Genomic DNA, 9,862 nt, shown 5'->3' with positions numbered 1-9,862 from the left:
CGCCTTAGACTATGTTCAGATAAGTCTTAAAATCGCTATGTAATCCCCAGACACAGGGAGAATTGAATGACTCAATACAGCCAGAGCCTCTGAGCGTGGACAATAAATTCCTACACCCTTGTATAGAAGGTGCGCCTGTCCGCCGGAACACCAGCTCTCTGATCCTATATCTTATATATATATATATATATATATATATATATATATATATATATCCCAGATAATCTATTCTCTCCCACCTTGAATACAGAACTGTGTTGGCCTGAGATTATGTGAGTGGAATTCTCCTCGGGTCTGTACCTCTGGATATACACTCGTAGATCTCAACAAAATGGCTCGATCACAGGAAGCCCCCCATGTATTTTTCCTCTCTCTGACTCATCATCTTCATCTTCTTCATCCCAGTCTCCTTTCGCACATTTTTCTAACATTTCCTTTGTGTCTTTCATTTCATACGTTGTCTCTCTTTTTTTCTCACATCAGTTTCTTCTAAGGAAGGTATTATATTAAAAGTGAGCCCCCACCCCACCCCCCAATAACTTCTGTCTGTGGCAGCTGCATAAAGGGGTTGTGGGGGTTGTAATCTCCCCTTGGGTGTCTTTTTCCAGTTCTTTTGGTTTCATTATGGAGCAGGCAGTGAGCTCACTAAAGCTGCGAGACATCATCGGCAACCAATGCATCCACCGGCAAGGCCTTGGCTCTGTCCATTTCCAAACGTGGGGAAGTGCAAATACAAGGACCAGGCGAGAGATGGTGCAAGCGGAGGTCCGGAGCAAGGAGCAGGAGAAGCGGCTAGCCAGGGCAGTGGAACAAGGTTCTCAGGGAGCTTGGACAAAATGGGATTTGCCCAAGCGCAAGGTCACATGGCAAGAACTGTGGCGACTGGAGCCGTACCATATCTCCTTCCTCTTGAGGTCCGTGTACGATACCTTACCTTCACCAGCACATCTGCACACATGGGGACTGAGAGAGGATCCACTCTGCAAGCTCTGCAGCCAGAGGGGGACTTTGGCTCACATACTGTCCGGATGCAAAACAGCCTTAACCCAAGGGCAGTATAGGTGACGCCATGATAAAGTCCTCCTCTCACTCGCAGACACTATCAAGCAGGAGAGATGCAAGAAGAGGCCAGCGGGCACAACCACAGCAAGAGCTATCACCTTCCTTGAGGAAGGAGCTTGGCCTACCTCGACCGTAAGAAGAAAGCCCAACATTCTTCAGACGGCAAGTTCCTGGGAGATGAGGGTCGACGTGGGGAGGAGACTGCAGTTCCCGGAGGTGGTTCAAACAACCCTCCGGCCAGACATTGTGCTGTGGTCAACCAAAGACCAGAAGATAATTCTGGTTGAACTAACAGTGCCATGGGAGGAAGGCTGTGAAGTGGCCCATGAGAGGAAGACCTCAAAATACCAGCCCCTGATCCAAGACTGCAGAGACAAGGGCTGGCAGGCATGGCTGTTCCCGGTGGAGATCGGGTGCAGGGTTTCCCAGCCAAGTCGGCTTGGCATTTGATGTCAGCTCTGGGCCTGGATGAGCGTAGCAAGAAGCACGCTGCTCGTAGGATGGGAGAGGAGGCGGAACGCGCCTTGTGTTGGTTATGGAGCAAGCGAGAGGAGGAAGGCTGGAGGTCAGGAGCAGGTGGGCAGTGAGCTGGCCACTCACTGCCGGCCCACCAACCAGAGAGTGTTGTGGTTGAGTGAAGGTTGTGTACCACGTGATGACACCCGCTCCTGGCCAAAAGCCACAGCTACTAGCAAAGGTAGCTGAGGCAGGCACTCCAAGTGTATGTATCTCGGCTAGAGCTTGCTCCTTCAGCCAGGGTGGCTGACTATTAGATGAGACTGGTGGTGCACCGACTGGTGTGGTGTGAGGTGTGTAGGGAGGTGGTGACTCACCAGTGGCTGCGGTGGCTTCACTTTCTTCCGTCTTTTTGTCTCCCATCTATACCTCTTGCACTGTGGTACCTGATGATCTGAGGAAACAATTGCTGAAATGAAGACGGGTTAGTTTGATCTGATCCTCTATTTTTTCGATTACTTTTTGTTTCTTTCCCTTGTTCAAATTCTTTGTTCAGTTTTGCAGACTTATTAAGGAGTGTTTTCTATATTTGTCTAATCTGTGGTGGGAGGGGGTCTGTGGGATTGCCAAAAATCCCTTCTTTGGTCATCTTTCAAAATTGTCCAATTCTCCTTTCACTGTTTCTGAGGGGAGGGAGTTTGTGCTTCACCTTCTGCTAAGCAGGCCACAAATGAGCCAGCCTGAGGTTTTTCATTTGTTTCACTCATCATTTAACCCAGTCTCATGTCATAACGAACAAACCAAAGATTATACACAAGAATTGAGCAAAGATTATGGAAATAAAATGCATATTTCTCGCTAGAAATGTCATCAGAATACTTTATTAAATCAAAACTATTTTGGAATAAGGCACTTTCCTCCGAAAATGCCAGGAGCGGCTGCCATGTTTTTTGTTTTGAGAGGCCCGCATGAAAGAGTCCCATGACCTACCAGTGTTCCAGTAGAAAAGATTTGGGGAAAAGAAAATGTACACATTTCACAATTTTTAGGTCTTTATCGTAGAACTGATACGTTTTGCACAGTGGACAAACGTAGCCTTTTTACGTTTTGACATGAGACTGGGTTGAAGGTTCATAGCAGCCTGTAACTGTTGCTCCATCTCAACTTTTGCGTTTTAAGTACTTTTCCTCCTTTTTTCCTTGTTTTCTTCATTTTGTTCCTTGATTTAATTTTGCAGTTACAGGCCCTCTCTAAAGATGCTGAGAGAGTTTTGGTTGTGTTTTATATAATCTTTTTGACACTTTGTTCAGTGGCTTCTCTGTTGTCCAGCAACTCGATGGACGCGTTGTTTAGCCCAGTGATCAGCTGATCTTGCTCATGCTGGCTGGCATGGTCCTTGAGTTGCAGGACATTCCTGCTGAAGTCCAGTGGTAAACACACCGTAGTTGCAGAGGAGGAACTAACCAACAGTGAAAACGGTACAAACATAAGCTTCTGGAGAAGAGGAGATATTAACCATGTCTCCCCACTTTCATCATGGGAAACATGAGGTTGCTGGGGAATGGTGCTAGCCAGGAGTATCTTGAGTGCAGTGTCATGTGCTTTACGGAGACATGGCTTCTCCAGGATGTTCCCGACAAAAACATCTCTCTGGTGGGGTTCCAGACTGTACGGGCCAATCGGGATTTCACTGCATGCAGCAAGCAGAAAGGAGATGGGCTTGCTGCTCTCATTAACAACAAGTGGTGTCAACCTGGTAATATCACGGTTAAAGAATGGATATGTGGCGCAGAGTTTGAACTGTTAGCTGTTGGACTGCACCCCTATTACATGCCCCAGGAGATCCCACATACCATCGTTGAAACGGTTTACATCCCCCTGTCCACCAACCCAACAACAGCCCGTGACATCCTCCACGGAGCAGTCATGGAGCTACAGATGTCGCACTCCAGTACCCTCATCACCATCTCAAAGGATTTTAGCCATTTAAACATGGAAAAATAACTGACAGCATTCACTCAGTATGTGGACTGTCCAACCAGAGAGGGGAAGACTTTGGACATGCTGTATGCTAACATTAAGGAGGCATAAATCTCCTTACCCCCCCCCCCCCCACACACACACACACACAATTTCTGTTTTGACTCCAGTGTCCCAAGTAGGGCTGTGAGATGTTACCCAAACAACAAACCCTGGGTAACAAAGGACATCAAAGCCATCCTGAACGATAAGAAGAGGGCATTCAGAGATGGCAACAGGGAGGAGCTGAGGATCATTCAGGGGGACTTTAAGTTAAAAATCAGGGAGGCCAAAGAGAACTACAGTACAGGACAGGAGGAAGCTGGAGTCAAACTCCAGACAAATAATATGAGGGAAGTCTGGAGTGGCATGAACACCATCACTGGCTACAGACCTAAGGGCAGCAGGGATGTTGAGAGCAGTGTGGACAGGGCCAACAAGCTGAATTCGTTTTTCAATAGATTCAACACAGCGGCACCGGGTCAACCCCCATCAGTCCATGCTGGTATCTGTCCCCAACCAGCGCCTTTGGATCTCCTGACACCACCACTCCTTTATTCCCACTCTTTGCCCTGTTAGGGTCTCACACCTCCACTTCACACTTCTATCCACCCACCACAAATCTACACTCACCTGGACCAGCCAGCCAGCTCTGTGAGGATCATTCATTCATCGTCTTCTGCTTATTCCTTTCTATTAAGGGTCGCGGGGGGGGGGGGGGGGGGGCTGGAGCCAATCCCAGCGTCTATGGGCAAGAGGTGGGGTACACCCTGGACAGGTCGCCAGTCCATCGCAGGACCAACATACAGAGATGAACAACCATTCACACTCACATTCATACCTACGGTCAATTTATAGAATCCAATTAGCCTAGTCCCCAGATTGCATGTCTTTGGACGGTGGGAGGAAGCCGGAGTACCCGGAGAGAACCCACGCAGGCACGGGGAGAACATGCAAACTCCACACAGAAAGAGCTTGTGCCCGAGCTGGGACTCGAACCCGGAACCTTCTTGCTGTGAGGCCACAGTGCTAACCACTGCACCACCGTGCAGCCCCTCTGTGAGGATCATGTTTTTTAATTTCTTCGGCGCCTTTGATACCATCAAAGTAGCCTGATGGCTGGCTCTGCTGGGTGATAAGCTGATGGAGATGCAGGTTGAAGCCCCTCATGTGCCCTGGATTATTGACTACCCAACTGGCAGACCACTGTCTGAAACACAGCTCTGCAGGAGCACATACTGAGTGGTCAGTAACACTGGTGCACCTCAGGGAATGGTTCTCTCTCCCCTCCTCTTCATCCTTTACACCACAGACTTTAGCTATCTGTCAGAGTCCTGCCACCTTCAGAAGTTCTCTGATGACTCAGCCATACACTGTAAAAATTGATACTTTGGATTAAAAAAATCTGCGTCAATTTGTCACATCTAATTTTTTTAGTTTTTTTTTACAAAAAATAGTTTCGAACAAAGTAAATAATGTAGTAATATTAATTCAGAAAATATAATTAAAATAAAGTAAAGCTTTCAAATACAATGAAATCATAATTTCAACTTGCAATTTTTTTTATGCTTTGCATTCACTTATATTTTCACCGTGGCTTGAGACAAAATCTTGCATTACAAAGTAATATGTCGTATGAATACAATGCATTTATTCACTATCAGATTCATTCAACACAGGACGAGATGGTATTACTGTCCAATGTGCCATTAGATGTTAAGTCACATGAGTTGCCTTGATGTTGAGAGTGGCGTGGGGGTTGTATCTCCGTAAATTTTAGGACACATCATCAGTAGTGTTCCTTTGAATCAGGGGGTGTTTCGGCCTTTCAACACTAGACACCCTCATCAAAGGTGGCCAGCTACAGGGTGATCAATCCTGAGCTTGTGTCCCATGCCCAATCACAAGCCCACGGGACTATGCATGGCAGGGGCACCCACTCCCCTGAGTCAGGCCTAAAGCTGACCGCATACCTCGCTCCTTTTCCTCTTGAGTCGAGAGGGGGTGATGGAGATGTTTGGAGAGCTATTGGGTGGGTCCAGCAGTTCTTTGAGCCCAGCAAGGATCTTTCAGCTTCGTCCAGATCCACTGGCTGCTTCTTTTGGCTGCTTCAGAGACCGATGTAATTGTCTGTCGCAAAGCCTGTCCTTGGATACCAAGATCTTTTAGCAGTCTGATGGTAGAAGCTGCCACAAAACCTCGGCATCCTACCTCAACTGGATTGACTCTCGCAGTCCACCCTCGTTGCTGTGCGTCTGCAGCCAGTTCTGTATAGCGCCATAGATTCCCAGAGTAGGTTGTAGGGAACTGAACCAAAGGCATTGCCCAAGTCGAGAAAGGTGACATGCAGGTCTCTCTCTCTTTCTTTCTTCGCCTCTTGGATCTGGTGCCAGATCATACTGGTATGCTCCAAACAACCAGAGGACCCTGGAATGCCCGCCTTTTGTGTGGATGTGTCAACGTATTTGTTCTTTTCCAGGTATGTAGAAAGCCTCTGTGCAATCACGCTGAAGAAGATTTTTCCCTCCATGTTGAGAAGGCAGATAGGATGAAATTGGTTGATGTCAGCTGCATCCTTCTCTTTGGGGATAAGTACGCCTCCAGCCCTTCGCCAAGCCTTAGGGATTATCCCTTTCTGCCACACTATTCTCATCAGTTCCCAAAGATAGCGGAGAACATCCGGGGCGTTCTTGTAGAACTTATATGGCACTCTGTTTTGGCCCCGGGGCTGATGCTGATCTTGTCGGCCGCACTGTACTCTCCACTTCCTTCCACTTTGGAGGGCCAATCTCCAGGTGGTGGGATGTCATGTGGGATAACTAGCTGCTCATGCCTTTTATCGTTGTGGTGACAGTTTCCAGGTGTTTTTCTAATTCTTGTTTTGTGGTTTTCAGGGTTCCACTTTTTTCCTTGGTGAACAGATCTTTAGTAGTAGTAGAGCAAGACCATCCCTAGCTGTGTCAGAGGCCTTCCTCCACTGCTTTCTCAGCTGTCGCCTCTCTCTGACCAGTCTATCGATCTCCTGTTGCCTCCTGGATTTGACTGGTGCAGGTATTTCTTTGTGGCTTTTCATTTCCTTCACCCCAAACCGCTCTTCTGCATACTGGTAGATGATGTCACCAATGTTTTCAAGTTTTCTCTCCGCTGTACCCATTTGTTGCTTTAAGATGTTAGCCAGGTCGTGGCTGACTGTTTCCCACTCTCTTTTTCTGCAGCTTTAGGCCACTTCACTCTTGGTTTGCACCCTTTGATCTTTCTCTCCAGGGGAGATCTCTGTGGTTGGGTGGGCTACTCCACCAGCCTTTCTGTGCTTGTACCCTCCTCAGTGACAGGGGTGTGCTGTGCTTCACTTGACTGACTTGCCCGATTACTCCTTAAGAAGTACAGGTCAACACAAGGCCCTTGTCTCTTCTCTGTCAAGAATCCTTTCCTTACCTTCATCCATCCACAGGTGCAAACCTGGAGTGTGTGTCCTGCTGCTGCAGCAGTCACCTCATGTGTCTTATTCTTACTCGTAGTCTTCTCCATTCGTGGGTTAATAGCCGTGTTGTCAATCATTGAGCCATCTTGCGCCCCCGCTCTCGCAGGCTCCAGGGGTATGTTTCCTTGTTTATTTTCCGTAGCATTTGGCGGGTGGCTCCGACGATTTCAAAATCATCAGAGCCTGCCGCCATGGGTAGCTGGCCCATGACAGCCCCAGTGGGATCTATTCCCTCCAGTCAGCAGTCTCTCCATGCCGTCACACAGTCTTTCCCATGTTGTCAGCTGAGCTTTCCCAGCAGTCACTGGATGTTTCCGGACATTCATTCATTCAGGAAAACTAATGAAATTGCGTCAACTTGTCACAACGAATTACTTTCCGCCAAGATAAAATTATGAAAAGACACACTCAACTTCTCACATTTCTTTTATTACATCTTTATCATGACAGTAACTTTTTCAAAATGTTTTGAGGCAAGCTGGGCTATTCTTTACAATAAAACTGTTTAAAAATCAAATTAAAAATACTTAATTAAATACATTTTCAATAAATCCTGTTGTTCAGTTGTTCAAAAGCACAACAAACAGCTCAGCTGAGGTAGGCTAATCTTTATATAACATAAAAAAACATAAAAATAAATGTGAAAAATATATGTGAAAATACAATAAAATTATATATTCTTTCAAAAGCCCAAAAAATAAAGTGCACAGCCCTCCACTAATCAACAAAGCATCAGATTTTGTGTGAATGCCCACCAACGATGTTGCATGAAATAACTGTAACAGCAATTAACAAGGCACAAGTTTAGGGTCCTTAATAAAACGAGTGCCATTTCAATTTAAAGAAACACGTGGTCCATTTTAAAAGTAACATGACCATCTGACCCTGGCAAACCTGAATAATAAAGTTTTCAATCATTAAGCATTTCATACTTCTGAGGAAGTTGGCGTGAAGCCAGACAGAAGTTCCAAAGCTATGCATCCCCAGGCATGCAGCTGAGTTCGCAAAGCGGCATCTGCTAGGTTAATGCTATCACTAGCTAAAGTTAGCTAACCGAGAAATATAGGCTTGGACTAAACATGGAATTCCTTGCCTCTTATTCACACAAAAATTTTGCAACAATTATTATTATAATTTAACAGACTCAATCATTTTCACTTTAAAACTTACAGTATAATTTAGTGACGTCCAATAGTAGAATTTTACTTAAGTAATAACAGACAGACATTCTACTTGCCTTTTCAGTAGAGAAATCTCATTGTCTGTCAGGTTTGGCAGTCTGCGAGGTCCTGGCTAGCCCGCTCAGTCTGGCCATTGGACTGGGGATGGTACCCCGAAGTGAGACTAGCCGTAGCTCCCAGGCCCTTGCAGAAAGCTTTCCATACCTGAGACGTGAACTGGGGGCCCTGGTCGGAGACGATGTCCGTGGGGATCCCATGAACTCTGAACACATGCAAGATTAGGAGGTTGGCTGTCTCCAAGGCGGTGGGGAGTTTAGGCAAGGGGACAAAATGAACCGCCTTGGAGAAACGATCCACAATCGTTACAGTAGTGTGATTACCGTCTGAGGGAGAAAGCCCGGTAACAAAATCCACAGCGATGTGGGACCAGGGGTGTGGCGGTGTTGGGAGAGGCTGCAGGAGTCCCGTGGGAGGTCGATGGGAAGCCTTCCCATGGGCGCAGACTGAGCAGGTGGCGACAAACACGTGGAGGTCAGCAGTCATGGAAGCCCACCAGAACAGTTGTTGCACCAACATCAAGGTGTGGCGGACCCCAGGATGACAGGCGGGCCGGGAGGCGTGGCCCCACAGAAGAACAGCGGATCTTGCTGACGGAGGAATGTATAGTCGCCCGGCTGGGCAGCCGTCAGGGACCGGGTGACCCTAAAGCGCATCGTGGACTTCCTGCTCTACCTGCCATAACACCGCCCCTTCCACACATGCAGGGGGAAGAATGGTTTGCTGCTCAACCTCCCCCTCCTCCACGGCGAAGTGTCGTGACAGGGCATCAGGCTTCACGTGTCTGCAGCCCGGACGGTAAGTTAGGGTAAAATTGAATCGCCCGAGGAAGAGAGCCCAGTGGGCCTGGCAAGCATTCAGTCTCTTAGCAGTGCGCAGATATGACAGGTTTTTATGGTCAGTCCACACCATGAAAGGCTGAGCGACCCCCTCCAACCAGTGTCGCCATTCCTGAAGAGCTAGCACCACCGCCAACAGTTCTCGATTACCCACATCATAGTTTCATTCCGCAGGCGAGAGGCAGCAAGAAAAGAAAGCGCAGGGGTGCAGTTTGTTGTCAGCAGCCTGGCGCTGGGAGAGGACAGCCCCCACTCCTGAATCTGATGCGTCCACCTCCACCACAAACTGCAGCTCGGGATCTGGGTGAGAGAGGACAGGTGCATGAGTAAAAAGTTCTTTGAGACGATCAAATGCTTCTTGGGCATAAGGTGACCAGGAGAAGGGGCATTTGGTGGAGGTTAAACAGGTGAGAGGGGCAGCGATTTTACTATGTCGCGTATAAAACGCCGATAAAAATTAGCAAAACCCAAGAAACACTGAAGCCATTTCCTGTTTTCTGGGACTGGCCACCCGCTGACTGCTTTTATTTTGGCTGGGTTGGCTTTCAATTGGCCCCTTTCAATAATAAACCCCAGGAATTAAACGGTAGTCACATGAAACTGCACTTTTCTGCTTTTACGAACAATTTGTTTTCAAGTAGCTGTCTGAGAACTTCACGAACATGTTCCAAGTGGTCTGTCTTGGAACGAGAGAAGATCAATATATCATCAAGATACACAAATACAGTCTTATTAAGCATATCACAAAGTACATCATTAATTAGGCA

The sequence above is a fragment of the Aulostomus chinensis genome, chromosome 20 (genome assembly GCF_037954235.1).
Source record: "Aulostomus chinensis isolate RoL2024-O1b breed Wild chromosome 20, RoL_Achi_v1.0, whole genome shotgun sequence".
NCBI classification, from domain to species: Eukaryota; Metazoa; Chordata; class Actinopteri; order Syngnathiformes; family Aulostomidae; genus Aulostomus; species Aulostomus chinensis.
This window is presented reverse-complemented; position numbering follows the sequence as displayed.